The sequence below is a fragment of the Erpetoichthys calabaricus genome, chromosome 2 (assembly GCF_900747795.2).
Source record: "Erpetoichthys calabaricus chromosome 2, fErpCal1.3, whole genome shotgun sequence".
In the NCBI taxonomy this organism is placed as follows: Eukaryota; Metazoa; Chordata; class Cladistia; order Polypteriformes; family Polypteridae; genus Erpetoichthys; species Erpetoichthys calabaricus.
This window is the reverse complement of record NC_041395.2, coordinates 216,608,046-216,633,645: the sequence shown is the minus strand read 5'-3', so window position 1 is coordinate 216,633,645 and position 25,600 is coordinate 216,608,046.

Here is a 25,600-nt window from a genome sequence, read left to right as displayed (position 1 = left end):
TGACTATCTACCATTTCATCAAGTATGATTTGTTTGCTTCTACCAGGACTGTTGGGATTTGCTTTCGTTTTTCACTAGTTTGGACTGTATGTGTGCAGAGAATTAATTTATTGTGTCAGTGTTTACTGTTTTGTGATATATCATATACTTTCTTTCTCATAAACCTAAACACTGGTTCTTTAGCTCTATTAGTTAGGTGGAATAATGAGGAAATAGAGGGCTTGATGTTGTTTGGTTCCCAGGTAAATAAAATGTATTCACTTTGAAATACAGAATCCTACAATATGTTCATGCGGGGATTCACTACAACGAAAGTCTTGGACATGCCAAGAGATAGACTAAATGATGAGGCACTCTCTCTTACACTATCACACATACAGAGTCACAGATTTAAATACTGAGACACTGTCTCTTGAAGCACTAGCACACTTGATAAGACAACCTTGACCATAATTAGACACTACCTCTATCAGTATTATCACACATACTAAGAGATGGATTTGTAAACTAAAGATTTTATGCATTTTTCACAGTGCTCGCTGGTGCTACAAATGAAGGGAGCTGAGCTATGACATTTAACTAAATTGGCACTACTTGTAAGGTACTTCTACAAATACTGAGGCTGTTCCTGTTAGGCACACAAATACAGGCAATTATTTAAATAATGAGGAACTGTAAATGAAACACTGTCATACATGATGAAAAAATGTTGTAAATAATGAGTCGATAGCTCTTCGATGCTATTGCACGTAATAAGAGGTGGATTCAATTAATGAAGTACTGTTTCTGCCATACTACAACATACTGTATACACAGACACTTAAGGCACTGTCGCTGAGACACATATGATGAAACAACCTCTAATATAATAGCTCTTTGTTCCTATCACACATACTGAAACACAGTTTTAAAAATTGATGCACAGTTTTTTTAGCTGTGGTAAGTGATGCTACCTAAGAGCACCAACAGTTTAATTTCAAACTCTGTGATGTTCACCACTAGTAAGAAAATCTGCATATTCCCCTGTGCCACCTTCATTTCTTCCATGTACTTTAGTATGCTACCAACAGTATGCACATTATTGTTATGTTTTGCATTCTTATTTCATTTTTTATTTGTTTTATTGAGCTTACTTAATTATATTTTGTATCTAGTTATAGATTTTTAGTGTCAGAGAACCCATTTTTGATATGTGTCTTTTTCCAATGCCAACTTAGCTTTCATTGGGTACTGCCATTTTGTGAATTCCATTGCCAGGAGCATGTGGTAATTGCCTAGCCAGGCATTATCAAAGTAAAATACAAATAGTCTTTTTAAGTATCTGTATTTTCAATGAAAGAACAATAGAAAAAAAATCATTTACCTTTACTGTTCAGGATTTGAGAAGTCAAGATGACACTTTCGCTAGCATTTTAGCACTGCTTCAGCAGTGCAACATGGTGGGGTGCTAGCAGTCTAGCTGTGGTGACATTATGGAGGCCTACATGGCTTTACACATAGTTCTAATGATATCGGTGGAGCGTTTTGTTTAGTTTACTGCAGAATGTAAAAGGGATCCCAAAGGTTATCCTAAATAAAGTACGGAGTCAGAAAGTGCTTGAGCCTGGCGCCAGCGCATTCTCCTGTACGCCCATGAGACTGCTTGTATTTCACTAGAGGCCTTGCAGAGGCGTATGCAATGTGGCATGTGAACGTAATTATGTCTTCCCCAATTGGTTGGAGGTTGACATAGATCTCCAGGATTGGTCAGCAAAATGGTGCAGACTATAAAAGGCACTTCTTTTGACTGTGTCGTACTGGTGAGTGTTTGGTGTAGCTCAGCTTTTAAAGTATGTAAAGTATATGAGCTTATGTCGTACTTGTGTATATATTTTCTTTGTGTGTACATGTGTGTGTATATATATCTATATAGATATATGTATCTATATATATTATCCTCTCACACACATGCGCTTGGGGAACAACTTACAGGCTTAGTTGATGACAATTTTACCCTGGGCCACCAGAGGGCAGTGTACAATAATGGTATCTCTTCTTCTTTCCCCTCTGTAGAAAGGAAAACTGAAATGCCACCATCCATAACGTCCTTTCTGGGTACCGCCTCTTCCTCCCAGAAACCATCATATCCAAAGACACGGCCATCTTGGATCAGACTCGATCTCCACATGGGACTAGTCTCTGTTTAAGTGCTTTTCTTTTGTGCCTTCTGCGCACCCTTCAATATACAGTGTTTGCCTTCGGGTGTCCCAGACCTTGCAGCTTCTTTTGTGTTTTCTCTCTCTTTCTCTATATATATATATGTATATATATATATATATATATATATATATATATATATATATATTTTTTTTTTTTTTTTTTTTTTTCGCCACACACGTGTGAATAGGAGGCAGCTAAAGGGCTTCAGTAATTCTAATACTACATTAGACCATCAGGATGTACTGACTTTCTTTATCAGTTCCTTGCAGATGATTCCCAGGAAAACCCACCAGGTTCCGGCACCAGGGATGACAACACTTTCAGTTCCAGCCCAGATGACGTCACTTCCTCCACAGGCCTTTAAAGCCTCCAGCTTACCTAAAGTCTGGCAGTTCTGGTTTGGGCTTGATTCTGTGAACATCTCTGTTGAAGTACTTAAACTTTTGCAGCCAGGTTATAATATATGGGTGGCTACCCCAAACCTTTATGATGTCTGGAGTGGTTGACTTATCACTATATATATATAGTTTTTGGTGGAGATATTTATGACAATATTTGTCTTTTTATATGTACACCAATTTTTTTTTCTTTGTAAATATTTTGTAGATTGCACTGTTTGAAGGACCGTGTTTTTGTGTAGTATCTTCCTGTCAGCATTTTTATTAAGGAAATCTTTCAATGCTTGTGTATATACATTTATTGTTCTTGTCTTTTGTTCTTTTGGGGACTTGCCATACTCACTCTAAATACTTTGTGTTTTGTATATCAGTTGTGGTGTGGACTGTGTAAAAAGCCTGCTTGACACTATTTAATATGCACTCGTAAATAAAAACCCATGTTTGTTTTTGAAACCCATCCTCTTTGTGATCTGTGCCTTCCTGTCTTACATCTCTCATTTCTACTCCAATCGGTCCCGAACTAAAAGCCAATGTGTAGTCTGGAGCTCTCATTCCCACTTCATGGGGTGTCACATTGCAACATCTGACATTATTGTAATGTTTTTAAAGGTCAGCACTGGTGGCCATGTTTCATCCAAATTTGTGGATAACTCAAAGAAATCTATGCATATTATTATTTGGGTTCTTTTTTTTTTGGTGCTTCTTACTTTTGTTTCTGTCCTCAACTTTGTTTGATAATAGATAGGACTGTCTCTCTGTATCAGCTCTTTTTCTGGTGTTTTTAACCCTGGGATACTCCATTATTCAGAGAGTTTGTTTACTTTCAAACATAACAGTTAAGTTGATTGGCGACTATAACTTGACATGATGTAGGTTTGTATGTGATGGACTGGTGCTCCTTCCAGAAAAAGTTTCTGCCTTTCACACAATGCTAGTAGGAAAGGACAGAGTGTCATATGACACAAAAACCGGATTAGGTTGGTTTAGAAGAAGCTTTGTGAATGTTTCTAAAATTCCACTTCAAACACACATACTGAGGCAGTAATCCAAATAATGAGGTATTGTTTCTATTACACTAGTACACATAATGAAATAATTATTTAACTAATGAGGCACTCTTAGGTACTGATTTAAATAATGAACTGCACTGTTTTATGGAGCTATGAAACAAAGAATGACAATTATCAGTGTGTTATAGATATCTTGAGAGTAAATTATTGAAAGGCATTAGAGAGAAAGAGAGAGACTGGCTGAGTGACTGCCAGGTGACAAGCAGAACCGTTTAAGACTGGCAAAATCCTGTGTTGGCAAAGTCAGAGCCTACTGCCCAGCACAATTGTAGACAGCTCAGAGGTGGAACTGCAGGCCTGAATCTTTTGAGTGCTCTCCAGTGCTCAGTGGCTGTGGAGCCTGCATTACTTTGCTAAACCTAGGATTTGCTCCTGGATTTAAAGGACAATGAGACGTCTTCTGAATTGGGAAAAGTCTCACCTGGCAGGGATGTATTGTAGTGTGAAAGGGAATTAGGGAGAAACTGGAAATGACAGGGTGATTTTTTTAACATACTGGGAAGAAGAGGAATTCCATTATAGTTAAACTCTTTAACAATTCAGGACTTTCTTTTTCACAAGCTTTCCATTGGTGGCTTTTCTCTTATAATGTTCTCTCCTTTACACTTGGTCAATAAAATGCATTATATATGGAAACGTTCAGTATTTTTTGCATTTGCCTCAATTTGTATTCATAGCTTTATCGCGCTTACCTACTAGTAAGGCTACTGACAGATTAAGAAAGAGGATACTATTTATGTTCCATTTAGAAAGATACCAATGCCCGACATGAATTACTATCTTTCAGCCCACAGGGAAGGCTTTCTGGAGTACATAAAGCCACCCAAGGATGCTGTGAGCTCAACAATGCTGCCAACTGCACTTGTGAATGATGAAGGAGGTTTCAGGCAGGCTCTGAATGGTGATTTTAACAATGTTAAGAACAGGAGCCATGGTCTAATGCAAGCAGGGTCAGAGCCAGAGAATCAATAAGAACTGAAACAAGGATTATTTTATGAAGGCAAGGACATTACCATTAAACATGCAACATGTCAGAAACACAGTGCTGACAAAAACAAGACAAGAATTATAAAAGAGAAGTGATAACAACCAAAAATCCAAGAAAAATAATAAATGTCATATATAACGAACAGCATAAACATGCAAAGGACTCCACAAAGGCAAGGAAAATTGACTTTGTATTTAGGAACAGGTTTGCTATGGTTAAATTTACAAAACCACATTATCATGCAACTACTGTTTTAAATGATATTGTGCTGGACATAGTTAACTCTTTATTATGCACTGGTGTTTTCCCAGAGGCACCGAAGACCACATTAGTTAAACATTTGCTCAAAAAAGATAACCTTGACTCCTCTGTCTTTGACACTTTTATATTAATCTCTAACCTGCCTTTCTAAATAAAATTCCAGAAAAAGATTTTTTTTCCAGCAATTAAACAATTACTTGAATAAACATAGTCTTTTTTAAAGGTTTCAGTCAGGTTTTAGACCAAATCATAGCACAGAAACTATGTTGGTTAAAGTAGTAAATAACATATGGGTTAATGCTGACACAGGCAGCATGTCCTTGACCCACCGTACTCTCTCTGGTAATGTCTTAAATTAGTTTCAATCTTATTTAACAAGTTGAACATTTTTTTCAGCTGTGGTGATTGTAGTTCAGGGATCCATGATATTGTATAAGAGGTACTGCAAGGATTTATGGCTGCTATTTTCAATCTTCATGCTCTCATTAGGCCAGATTGTCTCAGATTAAGTTTAGATAGACTTTATTTTTAAGGATTACAAGGATTTGCCACAGTTATGCAGATGATATGCATTTTTAGATTAGATTAGATTAAATTAAACTTTATTAATCCCAATGAGCAATTCAGATGCTTAGAGCAGCAGAAACATAAAAAATAAGGATACATACTCACAGGACAAATAATACATCCAATCAATTAATCAATACATAAATAAATGTATACTGTGCAGATATTTCAAAATGAATGCAAAGAGTACATTGGAAGCATTGAATTGCCTGATAGCAGAAAAGACACCCAGAGGTGCTTCTTAGCACACCATGGTGGAATTACCCTGTGGCTAAAAGTGCTCCAAGAGAGCACCTCCTGGAAGTTATTTTAATGATGACATCCAATATTGTCACCATACTCTTCATCACAACATTTTCCAGTGTGTCCAGGGTTCGCTCTGTGATGAAGCAGGCTTTTCTGATAAGTCTGTTCAGGTATAAATGTTTCTTTTAAGCTCAAGCTGCTTCCCCAGGAGATTGCAGCACAGAACAACAGACTGGCTACTATGGACAGGTAGAACATTTCCAGTAGTTTGCTGCACACATCAAAAGACCAGTCTGCTCTAGCCCTTCTTGTACAGTGCCACTGTATTGTCAGACTGGTCCAGTTTGCTGTTTTTGTGCAGCTCTGTATCACTTCCCCTGAATGGTGACTGGTCTCAGAGGTTTCTTGTCTTGCTGAGGTTGAGTTGCAGGTTGTTGTCCCTGAACTAAAAGATAAAGAACTCCACAACCTTCTTGGACTCTGACTCTATTATTGATGCAGCCTATGATGAAGTCAGATGAAAATTTCTGTAGATGGCAAATGCTAGTATTGTGGTGAAAGTCTGTTGTGTAGTCAGTGAACATGACAGGACAATTCACTGAGGTGCTCCAGTGTTACACACCACCATTTCTGACACACAGTCCTTCAGCCTTACAAACTGCTGTATGTTGGTCAGGTAGTCCGTCATCCAGGAGATTGTGGGGGCGTCAAGGTGAAAAGCCTTAAAGCCTTGATCTTTACCTGCAGTACATGAGGCAGGATGGTGTTAAAAACACTTGAAAAGTCAAAGTGGACTGCCAAGAAAGAAATCAACTGGTTGCAGTTAGCTCAGAATGCAGCAGTAAGAATCTTATCCAGCAAAAGAAAATCTGAGCATATCCCAACAATTTTATGATCACATTGATTTCCTGTGTCCATTAGAATTAATTTAAAAACACCACTAATTATTATATATAACTCTGAATCATCTTGCTACTTCTTGCATTTTGCCACTCTCCTTACATTCCCAGTCATAATCTTAGATCTTCTAATAGTGGTTTGCTTTTTCTTCCAAGCTAAGAATAAAAGAAAGGGTAAGATGACGTTAGGCCTCATGTATAAATGGTGTGTACACCCAAAAATGTTGGGTACGCCCGTTTCCACACACACTCAGAGCTGTATAAAAACTAAAGTTGGTGTAAAGCCACTCACATTCTCACAGCAACCTCACACCGTCTGTACACAAGTTTCTGCCCGGTTTTGCAAATGGGCAGCACCCAGCGTCAAAGCAGTGCTATTGTTTCTGTGTGGTGTTCCTTTCTTTTTAAGATTTGCATCAGTGACACAGGATTGATCAAATACATTAAAATTAATTGCATATCGTTTGCAAATTTAATTCACATGATTGTATTCATTCTGTAACAATATAATGGTGTACAGAATGACCAAACTATTCCAACTACCATTGCTTCTTTATCATTGCAAATGGAAGAATTAGAAGAGTCCGCGTATTTCTAGATATTGATGACTGGCTTCTATGTCGATTTTGATTTCCAAAAGCTATCCTCTTAGAGCTATGTGCTGAACTGGCGCTGGCTTTACAAAGGCAGACTTTCAGGAACTGTGCTCTACCTGCTCCTTTGCAAGTTCTGACCACTCTCGGGTCTTTTGCCACAGGTGCTTTTTAATGTGAACTTGCAGACCGATTGGTTTATTTCACAATCATCATTAAGTCGCGCCATGTCAGCTGCATACGATGGTAACATCAGCTTGTCATCCAGATATATAAGATTTCCTTCCACTGTGGTTGAACTGGGAAACATCAATGCTCAATTCGCAGCAAAGTCCAGCTTTCCAAATGTAATTGGAGCCGACAACTGTACGCACATTGTTATTGCAACGGTGCTGTACAAGTTACATCAGTCAGGGATGAATCACTAAAAGAATAAGCTAGAATTACATTGTCTATAGCAGGAGAACCTATACAAATGGCAACTCCAGACAGTAGTTTGTTGTTTTTCCTTTTATCTGTAACTTCTTCTAAAGCACTCTTATAAAGCTACATGCCTTCTATGGAAATGTGTTATAGAAACAAATGTTGTTGTTATTGTTGCTTGATTGATAATTAAGGTTGTAAAAACACAAAACAGAAAACGAAAGTAATAGCTCCAGAGAACTGTCTGGTTTAGTGTCCAAATAGGGACAAACTAGGAAGGGAAGGTGCTAGGTTTTTATAGCGGCAGGGAAGGAAGAGGCAGGTCCATTGAATTCAAACCAGAGGTGAGTTCCGTATGAAGCATGGTTAGGAAGGGAGTGCAGGAACGGGGGGAGTTTTAGGCAGGTTTCTCTTCAGGTGATCTGCATAAGAGGAAGAAGACAGGTTAGTGCACTTCGTCAATCCCTGCCCTTGTTTTCCGTCCCTCAATTAAGCCCTTAACCTACCTCTGAAGCGCATATGTGTGACAAAGTTAACTGTGGAAGTCTTTGGTGGCCAATAGTCCAAGAAATAAGTGGAGTCAAAGAACAAACCAGATTGAAATGAGAGGATTGGGAAGACCTGGCTTACTGTAGGGAAACAGTGGTGCACAGATCATGAAGCTCAGTCTTAGCAGTTTGTCCTGGTTTCATTTAAGAAGATCTGAGGCCATTCTTGGGGACATAGATGGTTTTTCACTACTCTTCAACTTGATTGTAATACCAGCCAGAACATGGGGAAACTATGATGTTTCACAGGCAACTGAATGCATTTTATCTTTCCATCTATCTTTTTACTAGCTGGCCAGTTTAATAATAAATCATAGTCTATTGATCTAGTGTTTAAATTTAAGCACACAAACATCAGCAGGCTTTTTATCTGCTCAGTTTATACACTATTCACAACGGAGGTCCAAGTCCCAAGAATAATGCAATGACATAATTTCTTCACCTGCAAATACAAATTCTGTTTGATTTTTATAAGATTGCAAGTTTTTGTTGAATGAGATTGGATGATAATTGGCATCTTGTAATTGATTTGGTGTAGACTTTCATTGGCCTTTCATTTATTTTTCTTGTGGCATCTGCCTCACACCTTCAGATTCATTTGTATTATGAAATCTGCATAATGCTGATCTTGAACCTTAGCATTTTCTCTATAGGCACACTATTGGTAACACAATTTCTTTCACACAGAGTTTAAAAACTGAGCCTGCTTAGACCAAACTGATTATTGACTATCTGCCTATGATTGCAAAGCCAAATCTAATAATCACATCCTCATGACATCTCAGTGACTTTGCTAATTATGACCCTGTTTTTGAGACTGCATACAGGAGTGGATTGGTAGTGCTGACAAAACCCATAACATAACCAGGACAAAAGAGATTGTATCTATTTTCCAGTCAACACTGCTGGAGCAACAGTGGAAACCATTAATAACTTCTGAATTTTCATACCCACTTTATTCAGTTTAGGATTGTTTGGTTAGGGTCTAATATTCTGATCACTTATATACCCTACAAAACTCTTTTACATGATTCTAATTATTTTTTCAGAATACAAAGTCAGCATTTCAACTCCAATTTAGGCAGTCCTTTTGGACTCCACAACTTACTTGTACATACAGTATATATTGTGGACAGAAAGAAGGACACTCAGGGAACTGTTGGGATGCAAGCAGGGTCACCCCATTTAATCCTAACGCAAAAAAGAAAAAAAACAGACACTTGATGGTACATGGGTAGACCAACAGAAATAAGCTGTCTTTGCGACTTTCTAATGCTAGTAGCTCAATAGAGCAGGTCTTTTTCAGGTGCTCCATTCTTTGGGTCCAGATTGAGATGCCTACATCTAGTCTTTTATAGGACTCTGACCAGAAGGGGCAGAAAGATTTGCCCTCACTTGATATTCTCTCACTGCTGTGGGAGATAGCAATGTTGGTGACATTAACCTCTGAGGGTGGTATTGCTTACATGGAAGGTGATTTGCTAAAGCACATGCATGACTCTCTCTCTCTCTCTCTCTCTCTCTCTCTCTATCTCTATATATATATATATATATATATATATATTGTGATAAGAAGTCTCAAAAACAACTATAAACAGTTGGGGATTGGCCCCATATATTGCTGTGGTTGCTAGCAAAATGGTCAAAATGTAGAAAAATCAAACAGTTGACAAAATACAGAGAGGATTGAGGGTTACTTTTATACAAGAAAATGGCTGCTATAAATGATCAAAAAGGAAGTCACGTCATCAAGGGAGGACCGGAAGTGGCGTCATCATCGGAAGCCGGAAGTGACATCATCAAGGGAGGTCCGGAAGTGGTGTCATTATCGGGAGCCAGAAGTGACGTCATCAATGAGGAACTGGAAAGTGATGTCATCAAGGAAAGCCGGAAGTGGCGGGGAAGATGAAGTAGTGGATGGACAGCCATTTTCTGGAATGTGAACTGTTGTTGGTAAGTGATTATTTGTCTTCTTTGGTTCTGGACATTTAGAGAGAGAGGCATCAATACCATCAAACAACCCTTCATCTGTTATAACCTCGCTTACCTCTGGGCTTGTTGACAGTCCCCTAAGCGCTCGTGTGTGACAATATATATATATATATATATATATATATATATATATATATATATATATATATATATATATATATATATATATATATATATATTTGTAATGATAAAAATATATGATATGTGAACATGTGAACTGTGAACAAGAATCCCTACCCACCAGGGAGGCTAGTTCAATGGAAGGACTGGGGTAAATAAGCACTGCTAACTATATTCTCCCCCAATATGCCAAGTGGCAGCCACCTGGGGTTAGAATTCCCAAACAGACATCCACAGGGTATACTGGAACCTGTAGTCCCGTGAGGCTTTTTGAGAATTCCGACTGACCCAGAAGTACTTCCATTGGGCTACTGGGTCATCCTGTTTAATGCTTGGCCCAAAACAAAAAACACACCTTTATGTCCAAAAAGGAAACATTGCCACTCGGGAACTACAATTAATAAGCTCTTAGGCTGTCACAATAATGATCAATCACAGAAGCAAAATTTGCCGGGCTTTTTATGGTGCACAAACCGGAAGAGGCAGAACTAGGTGCCCAGAATGGGCAGTTTCTCATTGTTGCAGGGAGACAAGTAGAAGAAAAAGTTAATGACCATGTCTCTTCTCGTCCGATGAGTTATCACATATCTCGATCGAGGAGATCCTCTGATGCACATGCGTGACATGATGCATACTGTCAATGATAACTTGGATAATGGCTGAAGAATAGGGTTATCAGCTTGGAAGTCACCTCCTAATGGATGACAGAAAATAATAACAATAAACAAAAAATAGTCTATATTTGCCTCTCTTCCATTGCAGCATCATAGGCCCCCAGGCAAAGTAGTGCACTGGGGCCCCTGTTTTGACAGCAAAACAAAAACATACAGAGGCATCAGAAACATCATGGGCCTGTATGCTCCTGGGACCCCCTGCCAGTGCCTATTGTGCCCATACTTTAAGACAGCCCTGGATAGGATTGAACACCCTCTCCATTTCCACTGCTGAATATATAGTGGTACCAAGCACAAGGTCAGGAGTCCTCCAGGTTTTTCCCTTAGAGCTGTAGGCAAAAAGGAGATATGGTTAGTAAGTGTCCCCTCTTTTGGCTTGAAAGAGCCTTGAAGGCAGCGCTTAGGTGCACACACTCTCTCTCTCACACACACACAGAGTATATCATATACAAACATATATTGTGAATGTCTGGCATTAAGTTGTCAACTAATGTTACATTTAACCACATTTCATGTAATGTCTGTTGGTCTGTGTGAGAATACGAATCTGTGGACACAATAACTGAAAAATTCAACACTAAATGCAAATTATTAGTATTGTAAGAGTATCTTATTCATAACAAACCTTAATTATTTTATCGTGCCTCAACTGCAAAAAAATGGGAAATGACTACAAAGTCATTTAGTTATTACTACATGTCATTCCACGTAAGGAAATATTGGCATGCCATGGTCCACTATTAATACCTGCATGTTAGGATATCCTTATGCTGAGTCCACCAAACTTTAAATCCCTGAGAGAACAAGAATAAATAAGAATTCTAGTGTAACTGGTGTGCACTATTAGTTAAAATCAGAGAAAATTTAATTCACTCTACAGCATCAACTCAAAATGATTATATGGCAGCCCCTCATTAACGCCCGTCTTAGATGGAACAGTTCTTAAAGTAATCAAAGTAATCACTGACCATTCTTAATCTCTGCAAGCCCTCTGGCTCTCCTTTCTTTTTATATCATCATATATTTACTAGTAGTAATTGAGGCTTGAATTCTGTAAGCCATTTTATTTTTCTCATGGAATAAATAATAGTTATCATGAAAGTAGATATAGGAACATAGAAATATATAGAACCCAATGATGTACTGATGAATTGAAGTGAAATTTTTAAACCCCCAGCTAAATAATTGTATAGGGGCAGATCAGACATGTGAGCTAATAAAGAACAGTCTAGGACTGATAGAGATGGAAATGGTTCTAATTCCTTAGAGGACATTGATAATATAATCAATGTGAAATACAGAATACAGAAGAATGCAATGGAAAATAAATTTCTCACCTATGCTTTTCTGCAACCATTTTAGCATAACCAGCACTAAGATCACCTATTTCAACAATTAAAGGATAAGCTCTGTATTTTTTAAGTCAATGCTTTTTCTTCACAATCATGGCATATTTTAGTTTGCCACTTAAAATTGCGTTCTAAAATAACCTTTTTTTTATATATACATTTTAAAAATACCTGGGGGATATTTTCCATATGTCGCTTAAATCATCCGAGATCAGATGCCTCATCTTGGATGAGTTAATGCTGGAAAAACTCATCCGGGATAAGTCGTTTTTGAAACGCAGCCGTGTAGTAGATTAGTCTAGCTGGATCTAATCATCCGAGATGAATGCGCGCGCTCGCGCTGATTGAAAAGCCCATATACAGTGATACCTTGAGATATGAGTGCCCCAATGTACGAGTTTTTTGAGATACGAGCCGTCGATTTTTTTGTCTTGAGTTACGAGCCAAAATTCGAAATACGAGCCATCAAAGAGCTTGTCCCCGCACATTCCAAGGAACTGACAACAGAGAAGTTGACGGAACAACATATGCAGCAACATACGGAGGTTCTGCAGGAGATCGGTATCGCAGAGGAGTTTATCTCTTAAAGTGAGATAAAGGAAGTGTTTGCAATGTGGGAAAAAGTTTCGAACTTTAAAAAAAAGAAACACCCTGAAAAAATTACAACTGATTACACAGTGGCGCTATTTAATGACACTTGCCTAACGCCTAACTTTATTGAAAAGAAACTGAACTTGCAGCTGCGCTATTTAATGACACTTGCCTAACGCCTGACTTTATTGAAAAGAAACTGAACTTGCAGCTGCACTATTTAATGACACTTGCCTAACGCTTGACTTTATTGAAAAGAAACTGAATGTACAGCTGCGCTACTTAATAACACTTGCCTAATGCCTGACTTTATTGAAATGAAACTGAACTTGCAGCGGCGCTATTTAATGTCACTTGCCTAACGCCTGACTTTATTGAAATGAAACTGAACTTGCAGCGCCGCTATTTAATGTCACTTGCCTAACGCCTGACTTTATTGAAAAGAAACTGAACATGCAGCCGTGCTATTTAATGACACTTGCCTAATGCCTGACTTTATTGAAATGAAACTGAACTTGCAGCGCCGCTATTTAATGTCACTTGCCTAACGCCAGACTTTACTGAAAAACTGAATGTGCAGCCACGCTATTTAATGACACTTGCCTAACTTATTTCAGAAACATTCTAAAGGGGAGGACTAAACAAAGCTCCTTGGACAGGTTTCTATAGAAACGCCCTGCGAATGAAACTGATAAAATTGTGGCAAAAAAGAAAAAAACTAGTGAAAAAGAAAATTAAGTTAAGCAAAAGTGAAGTGAAAGAAAAAAAAACATTACAATACGCTAATCGGCTCTGCCAACGTCTGTTTATTTCTTTAGATTCTCTTTTATGTATTAGGTTTTATTTTGTTTGTATACAATATTTGTTCATCCATCCATCCATCCATTGTCCAACCCGCTGAATCCGAACACAGGGTCACGGGGGTCTTCTGGAGCCAATCCCAGCCAACACAGGGCACAAGGCAGGAACCAATCCCGGGCAGGGTGCCAACTCACCGCAGGACACACACAAACACACCCAGCATACACTAGGGCCAATTTAGAATCGCCAATCCACCTAACCTGCATGTCTTTGGACTGTGGGAGGAAACCAGAGTGCCCGGAGGAAACCCACGCAGACATGGGGAGAACATGCAAACTCCACGCAGGGAGGACCCGGGAAGCGAACCCGGGTATGTTGAAAACATTTAACAAAAAATTGGGGTGGTTTTTTGGGGGTTGCCACGAATTAATCTCATTTCAATTCATTTCAATGGGGAAAGTTAATTTGAGATACAAGCATTTTGACTTAAGAGCTCGGTCACGGAACGAATTAAACTCATATCTCAAGGTATCAGTGTATATTGAGTCTAGAAAACATGATCAGCAAGTCTTTGATAGGCTGTAACAAAATGACGAAAGAACGGACGCATTTTTTTTTTCACACAAGCAGAGCAGGACCTTTTATTTGAAGGACATGAAGAATTTCAAGATTTAACATGCACAAGGGTTAACACTGCCAAAGCAGCAAAATCCAGAAAAGACGGCTGGCAAAAAGTGGCAGACAAATTAAACACGTGTGCATTGTACTTACTGAAAGCAGCGTTTCATTTCCTATGTTTCAGATTAATTATTATTTAATATGTCATAATTCCAGATCAAACGTGAGCACAAGGAGAACATGGGAACAGGTTAAAGTGAAGTACAAGAATAAACTTCAAACTGGTAAATATTGGTATATAACTATTTAAAGAACTGTTGACATAAAGAATCATATATAATGTAAAGAACATTAATTTTAATCTAATAAGAAGGCAGACAAGCAAAAACAGGTGGAGGTCCACACGGTCCAGACCTAACCCCTGCAGAAGAGTTGGCTCTCCAGCAAAATGCCCATCGCCCTGTTTCTGAGGGCATTCCAGGGGGAAGGTCCTCCTCAGAACCAGTGGCAGGATGCAGTGGTCACTTCATTTCAGGTAAAGGATGGTCATTGCATATATTTGTCCTCAATGTGTGCCATATGTATGTTCCATATAGCCCTCTTGTTTTGTTGGGTCAGTTGCAGGGAATGTCATATCCCTAGAACCTGTGTCTGACCAAGGAGACATTGACAAAGGTCAAATATTTGATGAAGACACTATATCTGATTATTCATCAGTAGGAGAGGTACATTTTCCAAATAATGTTTGATCAAACTCCATTCTGATCAGTCCAATGTGCCCCAATCACATTTGGAAACCCTGGGTAATGAGAATGTTAGGCCGATTGTGAGATTCTTTATGGAACTGTGGGTGTTTTTACCTGTGTATTACCTACCTGCAATGGCATGAAACGCCTCTTTTGTCTGCACACGCAGGTGTCCAGGAAACACTATGAAAACCCAAAGGAAATATTTCAGAGCCAAACAGACTTTACGAATTGCCTGGCAAACTGCACTTTTAGATAGATTTTCCGCATCGCCTACAGTATATAAAAAAAGTGCCGCTTGCAAAAAACCTCAAAGCAATGCATACTGTCTGTGTGGTTGTGAGAGCCCGACTTCGCCGAGTTTGACTTCGAATATAAGGTCCTAATAAATTTTTGAGGTACTATATTCCCCCTCGGCTAAAGCGGTATCTTTCGAAAAGAATTTTCCTCTGGGAGCAATAAAGGATCTTGCCGATCGCAAAAAAACCCTCTCTATATGAAATTTTCTTCTTATAATTTGCATACCGATATTAATTGGTTGCTAATTCATGAATGGCGAAGTCATGACTGAATGAAATCCACGCAATGACACTGACTACGTGTGTGAGCTAATCCTTGTTTACGTAGAACAAACCTGCTCCGAGCAGGTTTGAGGATTAGGATGTGTTGCTATGACAACACTTCCAGCAAGAGTTTCGAAAAACTGACAGATCCAGGATCATGCCAAATCGTCAACAATTACATCCAGCTAAACGAGTAATCCACGTACGAAAAATAACCCCCCTTGTCTGTTCTTGCAGTTTACAATGGGGCTATAGGGTACTAGGCTCCAAAGGTGAAAGAAAAAGTCTTAAAACTTACCAAAAATGTCCACTTTGAAGTGGCAAAGGTTTTGACTTAAGGAAAGATGCCCTCCATGTTCATGATCCATCCTTGTGATAATGAAAAGAAACTAGAAATAATTATTTTATCACTGAAGCTTGGTACTGTTTTCTCAAGGTAAGGACATGTTTCTTGTTTCATTGTCTGCTTGTAGCAGAAACCCTCCCAACCCATTACAGTCTGTGTTGTTATTTTACAAAGGCTACGGAGCAAGATGCACACCGAGTGAGTTTCATTGTACTTTGTACAGAGACAACAATTTACATCTGGGCATTAACATTCAACGTCAATAATGGGATGACATTACTTTCCGAGGTGAATCCATGCCCCTGGGGCTGAAAGGGAGTCAGCGCTGCCACAGAAGAAGACAAACTCAGCAAAGTAAGGTGCGCAGCGGGTCTCTTTTAAAAATGTCTGAATCTCACAACAATGTTTGGCTTTTTGGTTTCTTTTCCTTCTTAAAACAATATGGTTATGCTGTTTTGCAATATGTGTGTAATCTCAAGGTGCACATTTCTGGGCTTGAAAAATGGACATAAACAGTAAGTTTTAAAGCTTATTTTTTTAATATAATGGTATCCAGAAGCTCCATTATAAAATACAAGATTGGGTTAGTTATTTTTTAAAATTTATAAATTACTCTTCACTTCTGAACATAATTTCATGTGGCAAACTAATAAATACCATGATTGTAAATAAATAACTTTTATTTGAAAAAAATACCAAATTTTTCCTTTGTGAATGTGAAACGTCACTGTGGTTTTTGCTGATTTTTTTTTCCCCCAATTAAATAGAACTTTATTTGTTCCCATGGGGAAATTTGGCTTTTTACAGAAGCTCTTTAAATAAATAAATAGATAAATAAAACTAGTAACTAAGTCAACTTTGCAATGCAGTAGGATTTATCTGGCTCTCACAGCCATGAGATTGGTCCATTAGTGAAAAACATTTTTCTTAGATGTCTGCAAATAGCCAGTCAGTCAGTGAGTGAATCATAGACATGTAGCTTTATATTCTGCATATAGATTTTGCATCTTTATCCATCTATTGAACTAATTTTCTATCCAGCTTATTCAATTTAGGATAATCAGGAAAGTGTGCCTATCCCAGCACCAGCTAACACAAGGTCAGAACCACCTGTGGTTGGGGTGCAAGTGTATCATTGGGCATGGTCATGCATGTACCTACAATGAGCAGACTTAGAATGGGATTTTAAGCAAATATTTAATAGAATAGAATAGAAGTCCTTTACAGTAATCCCTCCTCCATCGCGGGGGTTGCGTTCCAGAGCCACCCGTGAAATAAGAAAATCCGCGAAGTAGAAACCATACGTTTATATGGTTATTTTTATATTGTCATGCTTGGGTCACAGATTTGCGCAGAAACACAGGAGGTTGTAGAGAGACAGGAACGTTATTCAAACACTGCAAGCAAACATTTGTCTCTTTTTCAAAAGTTTAAACTGTGCTCCATGACAAGACAGATGACAGTTCTGTCTCATAATTAAAAGAATGCAAACATATCTTCCTCTTCAAAGGAAACAGAGGAAAACAAACAAATCAATAGGGCTGTTTGTTTTTAAGTATGCGAAGCACCGCTGGTATAAAGCTGTTGAAGGTGGCAGCTCACACCCCCTCTGTCAGGAGCAGGGAGAGAGAGAGAGAGAGAGAGAGACAGAGAAAAACAAACTGAAAAATCAATACGTGCCCTTTGAACTTTTAAGTATGCGAAGCACCGTGCAGCATGGCACTTCAGGAAGCAGCTGCACACAGAAGGTAGCAACGTGAAGATAATCTTTCAGCATTTTTAGACGAGCGTCCGTATCGTCTAGGTGTGCGAACAGCCCCCCTGCTCACACCCCCTACGTCAGGATCAGAGAAAGTCAGCGCAAGAGACACAGAGAAAAGTAAGTTGGGTAGCTTCTCAGCCATCTGCCAATAGTGTCCCTTGTATGAAATCAACTGGGCAAACCAACTGAGGAAGCATGTACCAGAAATTAAAAGACCCATTGTCCCCAGAAATCCGCGAACCAGCAAAAAATCCGCGATATATATTTAAATATGCTTACATATAAAATCCTCGATAGAGTGAAGCCGCGAAAGGCGAAGCGCGATATAGCGAGGGATCACTGTATTGTCATTGTAAAATAATTTACAACAAAATTACAAGTGCCACTCCAACTGGGTACAAAAGCAAAACGACACTGCTTTTGTGAAAAACAAACCAGTGCTACAACACATAATACAAACAAGAAAAACATAAAAAAGAGTAATGTTATATGTAAAAATACACGTAAAAAGAAATGAGATAAAATAACGATAAAACCAGTTGCAACACAATAAATAATGCAATTTCACTGGGGAGCAGCTGCACAAGAGCAACAGCAGTATGAGTGAGTCTGTTTCCCAGCAATGTCCAAAAAATTATTGAAACCACCTTAATTTAATTCTTTTTGTTCAATGTATTTATGGCCATTGGACAGAAACTGTTTCTGAATCTGTCGGTCTGTACTTTCAAAGATCTATATGCCAACCAGAGGGTAACAGTTCAAACTGGTGGTGACCAGGGTGTGAAAGATCTTTAATGATGCTTGTGGCTCTGGTGAGATGGTGGGAGTGGGCAATGTCTTCCAGGGAGGGCAGACAGCAGCCTGTGATTTTTTTGTGCTGTGTTGATGACTCTCTGGAGAGCCTTCTTGTTTGTCTCCAAGCCTCCAGCATACCATACTGTGATACATTATGCCAGGATGATCTCGATGGTTGAACAATAACAAGCCACCAATAGTTTTTGCCCCAAGTTGTTTTTCTTGAGCACTCTCAGAAAGTGCAGTCTTTGTTGCACTTTTTTGACCATTGCTGTGGTGTTCTCTGACCAGGAAAGGTGGGTTCCCAAGAATTTGAAGGTATGTACCCTTTCCACATGGTCTCCTTTGATGTAGAGAGGTACTTGTTCTGTGCTGTGCTTTCTGAAGTCCAAAATGAGTTCCTTGGTTTTTGTGGTGTTCAGCAAATATACATTTTGTATCTTTGCGATATGGGAGGTAAGCTTACACAGACACAGACAGAAAGTCATTTATGTCAAATCCACTTAATCCGGTTCAGGATTGGGAATACCACAGCACAGAACTGCAGCCCTGGACAGGACAACAGTTCATAACCAGGTTCACTCACCCACACTCACACTCAAACTGGGAGCGATTTGGAATGACCAATCAATCTTATTTGCACCTCTTAGGGAATGTGGGAAGTAGACAGGAATAACCAAGGGAAACCCCCACAGAGACACAAGCAAAAACTGAATGTAAGTAATTTGTAAGATACTGTAATGCTCTTAAAACTAATTCTCAACAATAAAAATACCTTCTGTTTATTCTGTGTATAAGTGTGTGACACCCAGCCCCTTATGTCGGTCATCTCACTAGATCCTTGAAAGCCTCACTACTTTACTTCCAGCACAGACTCAGCTACCTATGGTGGTCTTATGTTCATAAAGGAGTCTGTGTCCCATTGTTCAATGTATTCTATACTTCCTTTAGATGTGCATTATACTTAATGTTTAACATTTCTTTTTTTGATTTCCTGGATTTGTTATCAATATCTTCCATGATGTAGCCAATTCAAGTCATGTTATCTTGAACTCGATTAGCCTCACTTTGAAAGGTGCTATAGAAATGAAGGGTTGCTTGGTGGATTGGATGAATGTTTCTCATTAAGACACAGTTTTAAACATCCGGCAACTCTACTGACAAGTGTGTCTCTACTTTATTTACTGAGGAAATGTCAACAAAAGGCACTTTTTTATTTTTCAAGGAAACAAGTTAGCAACTAACAAACTGTCACAATGTTAGATGCTTTATTTTAATTACTGGCACTTTTCTCCTAGGTCTAGAGACAGTGCTTAATTCTGCCAGATATTGATGCTGATACCTCAGCTTCATTACAGTGCTAAAAGAAAAGAAGTAATTCAAAACATCAAACACTGTCTTGCCTCTTGTCAATTGTTGACATTTTATGTCAGGCTATTTCTTGATCTCCGATTGAAGAGGTTGTGCATCAGAGAAAAATACTTTGGGATATTCCATCCCTCAGGTACAGGTGAAAGACTCTGTTTGTATGTGTGCAGTGCTGTTTGTTTTATAAGCAGCATGGTGATGGGGTGGTTTCCTTTCTATTCTAGAAGACCTGGGTCAAATCCAAGCTCATACATCCTGTCTGTGGTGTTTGCACATTGCCCTCATATATGTTTGAGTAATCTGTTTTTCCTCCTATGTGTTCTCAGTGTATTTGTGTCTGGCATTGACATCAGGTTATTTTGTTAGCAGCAGTATGGTTTCATGACAAGAAAGAGTACCACAGATGCAATGTTTGCTCTGAGAGTGTTGATGGAGAAGTATAGAGAAGGCCAGAAGGAGTTGCATTGTGTCTTTGTGGATCTGGAGAAAGGATATGACAGGGTGCCTCGAGAGGAATTGTGGTATTGTATGAGGAAGTCGGGAGTGGCAGAGAAGTACGTACGTAAGAGTTGTACAGTATATGTACGAGGGAAGTGTGACAGTGGTGAGGTCTGTGATAGGAGTGACGGATGCGTTCAAGGTGGAGGTGGGATTACATCAGGGATCAGCTCTGAATCCTTTCTTATTTGCAATGGTGATGGACAAGTTGACAGATGAGATTAGACAAGAGTCTCCGTGGACTATGATGTTTGCTGATGACATTGTGATCTGTAGCGATAGTAGGGAGCAGGTTGAGGAGACCCTGGAGAGGTGGAGATATGCTCTAGAGAGGAGAGGTCATAAAGGTCAGTTGGTATAAGACACAATACATGTGTGTAAATGAGAGGGAGGTCAGTGGAATGGCGAAGATGCAAGGAGTAGAGTTGGTGAAGGTGGATGAGTATAATACTTGGGATCAACAGTACAGAGTAACGGGGATTGTGGAACAGAGGTGAAAAAGAGAGTGCAGGCAGGGTGGAATGGGTGGAGAAGAGTGTCAGGAGTAATTTGTGACAGACGGTTGTCAGCAAGAGTAAAAGGAAAGGTCTATAGGATGGTAGTGAGACCATCTTTGTTATATGGGTTGGTAATGTTGGCACTGACCAGAAATCAGGAGACAGAGCTGGAGGTATCAGAGTTAAAGATGCAAAGATTTGTGTTGGGTGTGACGAGGATGAACAGGATTAGGAATGAGTACATTAGAGGGTCGGCTCAGGTTGGACGGTTGGGAGAGAAAGTCAGAGAGGCGAGATTGCGTTGGTTTGGAAATGTGCAGAGGAGAGATGCTGGGTATATTGGGAAAAGGATGTTAAAGATAGAGCTACCAGGAAAGAGGAAAAGAGGAAGGCCTAAGAGAAGGTTTATGGATGTGGTGAGAGAGGACATGCAAGTGGTGGGTGTGACAGAGCAAGATGTAGAGGACAGGAAGATGTGAACAAGATGATCCGCTGTGGCGACCCCTAACGGGAGCAGCCAAAAGAAGAAAAAGAAGAAGTATTTACCTGAAAACTAGTTAATGTACTCAATGAAAAACAATTACAAACTTTACAAATTACTAATAAATAAGCAAAATTTGTTCCAAACTGATCAACATAAATGCAACCTAACAATATTTGTCCATAATTGTTTAACTAAGGCTGATTAACTAAGGAGGAGAGAAAAAAACATACCAGTCAACGAAATTCCTGAAGAAAATTGAACCTCTTGGGGATCTATGGTTAGTTGTAATAGAAAAAGACAAGCACAGTCTGGAAACCTAAGCCAACTGGCATCCCACCACCTCCTTGGCATTCTACAGTATAGGTCTGTGCAGATTCTTTCCATTATACTGTAGTTGATTTCTACTTTGTACCTAATGCTGACAGAAAACATCCCAGTAATTGGACTAAGAGGATTTGGAAAATTTTTTTTCTGTCATTTAAATTGTTATGAGGAGGTAGGACTGGAAGTAACAACATTTTCCACTGGGTCTCCATGTTTCTCTTTTAATGTGTAGTGTTACAAGGTGAACTGTAAAGCTGCTTGCCATGAAAAATGTCATAATAAACTAAGATTGATTGACTGCAATCATTTACCCTGAAAGATTCCATCATCTCCCCTGCTATTGGGGTTAATTAGATATATTTATCTATCCATTATTAAACCCACGTATCTAGTTCGGGGTCAGGGTGTCATTTCCTAGTAGCATTGGTCACAATGTGAGAAGCAATCCTGTGCAGGATGACAAACCATAGCAGCTCACACTAACTCAAATGTGACCAATTTCTTTTCACAAATCCACCTCTTTAGGATGTGGGAGGAAAACAAAACCTATAGTATCCTTAGAGCAAGCCACACTGCCGTAGGCGAAACACGCAAAATTCACAAAGACAATACCTGAAGGTGAGATTTCAGACAGCAGTGCTAATGTCCCACTCCAAACGCTCATTTTTTATAGTTGTAACCTAACTATCCTGTGTCAATCAAGCCTGAGGTGCACAGCAATAATAAGGTATCATTAATCATCACTCATTTTTATTTTTTACCCACATTTCCTTGTTGACTCTGTGTTCAGAGATGTATGATTTCCACTCGCTCTCTGTTGCCTCCTCATTAAGGAGCGCTTGAACTACTTTGACACTGAAAAAATCAGCCCAGCGCTGAAATGAGTTGATGTTTCTAAACAATAAAAATCATAATTCAAGGGAATTGACTTTCCCAACACAGGAAAAACAAGTTCAATATAAATGCATCTCGCTCCTCGCTTCAGTCTGGGCCCACGCACCCTCAGGCAGACCAAAAGCAGTGTGAGGCTTACAAGCCCATCATTGCCATCCTGTGTTGTTGACTTGTTTTATTATATATGAGCACTGCACTGATTGAAGCTCCTTCGTGCAAGTGAATGAATGCTTCTTATCAAACCCATAAGGAAGCATGCCAGGCTTCATGTGAAGGACTAGCGCTTGGAGAGGCAGAATTCACCTGTAAGACTTGTTAGAAGGAGAGGAACAAGCTCTTCAGGGGTATATGTGGAGGGCACTGCTGAACCATTTTGTGTAGAATAGCATTAATCTTTTATAGTGCACCTGCCATGAGGAAGCTTATGGCACTGTACGTGTTTACAAATATATCAGTTAAAACAAAATGATACAGGACACATGCTGTCTTCTGCATATTTTATCTCATTCATAGCCCAAAAGTCTTACTACAAGACAAACGGACCTCAGTAAATTGCCCTTTTGTGTCTGTTTGTGGATTAGTGTGGACAGGCAAACTATCCCAGGCTAGTTTCTTCCTTACACCCACTGCTGCTAGGTTACAACCTATGACCAACAGATGACTAAGAGATGACTAAGAAGTCAGAAGATGTCCTGTAAATAACCAGAATGGACAATTTTTATATGCACAGAAATTTCAAGGGTGGTGGCTCAACTGAAAGGTATAAGGAGAACCAGAATCTATACATATTAATAAAAGGCAAAGCCCTCACTGACTCACTGACTGACTGACTGACTGACTGACTCATCACTAATTCTCGAACTTCCCGTGTAGGTGGAAGGCTGAAATTTGGCAGGCTCATTCCTTACAGCTTACTTACAAAAGTTAGGCAGGTTTCATTTCGAAATTCTACGCGTAATGGTCATAACTGGAACCTGTTTTTTGTCCATATACTCTAATGGAGGAGGCGGAGTCACGTATCGCGTCATCACGCCTCCTACGTAATCACGTGAACTAAAAACAAGGAAAAGATTTACAGCACGAGTCAAACGTGGGAACGAAGGTAAATGACGTTGTTGAGTGTCTTTTAATACTGTGTAAGCATACATATTAACACATGTGCAATTAAACGTGTGCATTTACGGGGTGATTTCTCAGGCTTAAAAGCTCGCCTTTTATCAAACGCGGGAACAAAGGTAAATGACGTTGTTGAGTGTCTTTTAATACTGTGTAAGCATACATATTAACACATGTGCAATTAAAAGCTCGCCTTTTATCAAACGCGGGAACAAAGGTAAATGACGTTGTTGAGTGTCTTTTAATACTGTGTAAGCATACATATTAACACATGTGCAATTAAACGTGTGCATTTACGGGGTGATTTCTCATGCTTAAAAGCTCGCCTTTTATTAAAAAGGTGAATGCAAACTATTTTCATTCTGAAGGGCACAAACCACGTTAGATTTCATGCTCAAGAGTAAGCTCAGCACACAGCTTGGTCATATTACAACCGGAAGGGCAAACTGACAACATGGTATACAAAGAGATCCTTAAGAAATAATTATAGATTCATTTTCCCTCAGTTTAAAAAGGTTTACTTTTCTTCTTAATAAAAATTTTAAAGCAGTACTTCGCCGCTGCAAAGCGCGGGTATTTTGATATATATCAAAATATATCGCATCATCACGCCTCCCATGTAAGCACGTGAACTGACCCGCTGCCGTTTGCAATGCCATATTCGCGAGATACAAGTTTAATGAGAAGACACGAGGTATAAACGACAGTTTGGATCACTTTGTGACAGAGTTAAAATTGCTGTAGCGAGAAACTTTGAACTGCCGGGTCTTAGCTAACATTAAATAAACCCGTGGACATCGCAACATCACACAAGAGAGCGGCTCACGTGAAGTGACTGAACGCAGCAGGAGTGATCACTTCAAAGAATCAAACCTGTTCAAAAAACACATTTCACAATTGATAAGGTATGAAAACAATATGAAACCGATTGTGGATTTGCGTACAGCCACTGAAACTTTGTGACGGCACGAGACTTCAGGTCACGTGTCTGCAAAAGAACCTCATTCAGGCAACTATTTTTACTGGCGGTGGCTCAGGGGAGAGAGTTTTTATTCCTCGCATCCCCGTTATACCCTCTGATCTCCCATTTCAATTCAAACGCCTCCAATTTCCACTAAGGCTCTGCTTCCCAATGACAATTAATAAGTCTCAGGGACAGACCCTACAAAAGGTTGACATTGATTTGATATATATATATATATATATATATATATATATATATATATATATATATATATATATATGTAGATATGTATATATATATATATATATATATATATGTATATATATATATATATATATATATACATATATATGTCAATGTATGTATGTATATATGTATGTCTAGTTATATGTAGATATGTATATATATGTGTATATATGTCTAGATATGTATATATATATATATATATATGTGTCAATGTATTTTTGTATGTATGTCTAGATATATATATATATATGTACATATGTATATATATATCTATACTAATAAAAGGCAAAGCCCTCACTGACTCACTGACTGACTGACTGACTCATCATTAATTCTCCAACTTCCCGTGTAGGTAGAAGACTGAAATTTGGCAGGCTCATTCCTTACAGCTTACTTACAAAAGTTAGGCAGGTTTCATTCGAAATTCTACGCGTAATGGTCATAACTGGAACCTGTTTTTGTCCATATACTCTAATGGAGGAGGTGGAGTCACGTATCGCGTCATCACGTATTACGCCTCCTACGTAATCACGTGAAGTGAAAACAAGGAAGAGATTTACAGCACGAGTCAAACGCGGAACGAAGGTAAATGACATTAATTGTTGAGTGTCTTTTAATACTGTGTAATTGTTGAGTGTCTTTTAATACTTTGTAAGCATA